General features: G+C 35.1%; 1 long non-coding RNA gene across 1 annotated transcript; it reads left to right on the top strand.

Moving 5' to 3' along the window:
* Window positions 1-638: 638 nt before the first annotated feature.
* Window positions 639-2949, top strand: LOC147481828 (uncharacterized). Its single transcript, XR_015205790.1, has 6 exons — window positions 639-712; window positions 788-1076; window positions 1173-1228; window positions 1315-1661; window positions 1987-2261; window positions 2564-2949. It is a non-coding gene; the product is annotated as an uncharacterized LOC147481828 (long non-coding RNA).
* Window positions 2950-3507: the final 558 nt, after the last annotated feature.

Raw genomic sequence — 3507 nt, 5'->3', positions numbered from 1 at the left:
TTTGGCTGGTGAAGAGAAGTAGTGATCATTTGTTTTTCTAATCTTTTTGTGGTGGTCTGGTGGATAACGAATAAATTCATTTTCTGGCAAATAAATGAGTAATACAAACATGGTTGGGAGGAAAAGACATGATGGTAGGGAATGAAATGCGGTAATGAACAAACTTGGGTAAGCTAATTTAGTACGGTGGTTAATGATTTAGACATCTGTGCCTTCTTGCAAATTTTGCTGCGTATTGTATTATATATTGCTTTTGTTCAGTGCTCATTGACAAAGTTTTTTATTCAATATCACGGAGTGAGGCGGAACAACTCTTTTTTCAGCTACAATGGACTAAGAAGGTATGTAGATGTTATTTTTTTCAATATTACGGTGATCCAAATAGCGTGTAACATATCTTCAGATATATCAGTTTATAGTGGAACCAATCTAAAGAGATATATCAGCATCTAACCCCTCTCCCTCCCAGAGTAAGCCTTGACTTCAATAGATTGAATGATTTTTTTGATAAATTAGCGGTACATATTGATTTTATTGGGTGGATCAAACATATCAATTAATATGGAAATTTGAAGACATTATCCATGATCATTTCTCATTATCCCCATATTGGGCTTGTGGTTTCCATTACATTCTGTAGGTTGAAGATTTGGCACATTTGTTATTTCAAACAACTCCAGTGTATATTGATGTAGATTATGGAAGGTGAAAGGTACATAAATAATATATAGTGTTTACAAAAGTTTTGTCATTATTCTTTGTGTTGACAAGGTGCCTGGCAATGTAGGTTACTGTAGAAGGTTTGCAACAAGGTTACTGTGTTGTGCCAAGTGACAAGAGATTTCTTCTTCTATATTCATTCTTGAAAAAGGAATTTATCAAAGAAAGTGATGGTTTTCTTTTCTTCATGTAATTCGGTCAAGTATCATTCGGAACTTCTCAAATACATTCAAGTGGATTGTTTTGATATACATGGAAAGCAGAAGAAGCAAAAACGTACCTCCACTTTTAAGGCAGAGAAGGGCATCTTATTATGTACCGACGTTGCTGCTCGTGGGCTTGATATTCCTGCCATGGTATGCTTCCTCAACGTGTTCCTTTGATTTCGATGATATTCATTATACAATTTTTGAATGAGTCTGAGTACTCACATAATATTTCTTTTTTTCAAGTTATTCCCAATGCATAGGACTGGATTGTGCAGTATGACCCTCCAAATGAACCTAAGGTGCCACTCGTTCCCACTGTATTGTGAATTTCGAGTCTCGTGGATAGATTTGATCTTAAGTGATTTTTGGTTGTTATTTTCATCAGGAGTACGTTCATTGCGTTGGTCGGACAGCTCATGGAGAAGGCAGAAAAGGACATGCTCTACTCTTCCTTATACCTAAAGAGTTGAAATTTCTTAGCTATCTAAAGGTCGCATATTCTTGTGATCAATAGCAGCTCTTTTCTGCCTATCTGATGAAAATAAGAAAATAGCAAAAGAAGAGGATGACCAACCCTTTTCTGTTGCTTGACAAAGAAAACATATCATTCAAAACCTTTCTCGGCTAATAGTTTTCATGTTGTTTCACTATTTACTGGCAGGAAGCCAAAGTACCTCTTAAAGAGTATGAGTTTGATCGACGGTGAAGTTGGCAAATGTGCAATCCCACTTGGTATTTTTTTATTATTATTCAAAGTTTAGTTTCATGTTTTCTTTTTCTCTCTTTTTCTCAATTGATGGGGTTAAGGGGCAACAACATGGTTGCTATGTATTCCTAAAAGGTTAGGCTCGTTTAAAGCAGGAATTGGCCTTAAAAGAGTGAAGATTCTATGTGACCAGTTCAACACAGATAACCTATCACATCTGTGCTTGTGTATGTAAGTCCGAGCGGTGTGTTAAGTAAATAATGTAGATAGGTGCATTGAGGGTGACCGGTTGACATCATTTAACTTAACTGAATATTAGATAAACAAACTTAACTGAATATGAGTTTGTAGGTCTTTGGAAAGGATGGAAGGGCTCGAGTACTAGGCTTGGGTAGTGGTGTCTCCAAGACCACTCTTATGGCTGTAGCTCCTTATAAAGGAAATCCAAAGAAGTGGAGAGATCAAAGTTGGAATTCCAAAGCCAAATAGATGATTTGAAACAGCAGGTGATTGATGGGAAAAAGACACAAATGGAGATACAATCACAAGTGAATGCAATGCTCACAATGCAAGGAATTAATCAGGGAGCACCAACGCGAATCTCTATGAACTCTCCATCTGATAAGGTATTTGGTTAAAATTAGTGTACCATTTTAACTTGTAAATTGCAAATCGTAAATATGCTATCACTATATAATCCCACTCTGAAATACTTAAGAACACATACTCTAATCAAGTTTTTCTGAGCTTCACCATTGCCCCTTTTATTAATAATAAAAATAAATAAATCATAGGTTGTTACATTCTCACTTTCACTAGGAAGTAACTCTATGTAACTAGCTGTGGAAAAATACGAGCTAAAGTTTAGTTAGTTGACATGTTTGTCGTATTGAAATTTTCTTATTACTTCATATCTTGTTCGTTGCAGACAACTAATCATTCATTATCTAGGCGACCAATGGTATCATGTTTTGCACAAACGTGTGAGCTGCAAAGCATGGGAGAAGAGTGGTTGCCATTGGAAGAATGTTTGGTGATCGAGAGGATGTACCTGAGAATGCATATCGGATTATAGTGGACGAGATCTTGGAATTTAACGCTGAGTTGTTTGGTGCTAGAGGAAAGATCTTTAGTGACATTGACATAGGATCTTCTATTACATGGTCTAAAGCCTTTACTATTGTAATCTAAACTACTTTCTTAAGTTATATGAAAGACTTTGTTGTGTACAAAGTTGTAGGACAGGATTTGTTCAATTTGTTGGATGGGATTTTTTTGTTAAAGTTTCAAGTATCCAATGAAAATATTTTGCTTTGATTTAGGTTCTTGTTATTGTTTTATATTTTGTTACTGTTATTCAGTTATAGCTTTATAGGAATATCTTTTGTTTATATCAGATACAACAACAAAAAAATGCTAAATAAATAAATGAAAGCAAGAACCACTGAAATATTTAACCCATAAACAACGGCTTGAGTCTGTTCTATTCTAAATATGGGTGGGACGAATTTAAAGGGAAACATGTGTTGATGACCGTCGTTATTTTACAAGTGTTAAAAGCTGTCGTTGTTTTTAAACTTTACAAGTGCCCCGGGCCGTTGTATTTCAAAAACTACAGCAGTTTTATGACGGCTGTAACAACGGAATATAACACATGTTTTCTTCTTAAACAGCAGCTATGGGCCGTTGTTTCTTGACTGTTTTTTTGTAGTGTATTACATAAGCATCTATGTTTATATTGGCAGTAAGTTTCTGAAATCTAGGCTAGAGTACTTATTCTACAAATTCTATGAGAATATAGCTTAAAAACCTTATGAGTGAAATATTTGAGTAATGACACAAGGGAGAAGTAAATTACGAATAGAGAAATCA

The sequence above is a fragment of the Coptis chinensis genome, chromosome 8, assembly GCF_015680905.1.
Source record: "Coptis chinensis isolate HL-2020 chromosome 8, ASM1568090v1, whole genome shotgun sequence".
NCBI classification, from domain to species: Eukaryota; Viridiplantae; Streptophyta; class Magnoliopsida; order Ranunculales; family Ranunculaceae; genus Coptis; species Coptis chinensis.
Note: the sequence above shows the minus strand (reverse complement) of the source record. Positions and strands in the feature narration are given on the sequence as shown.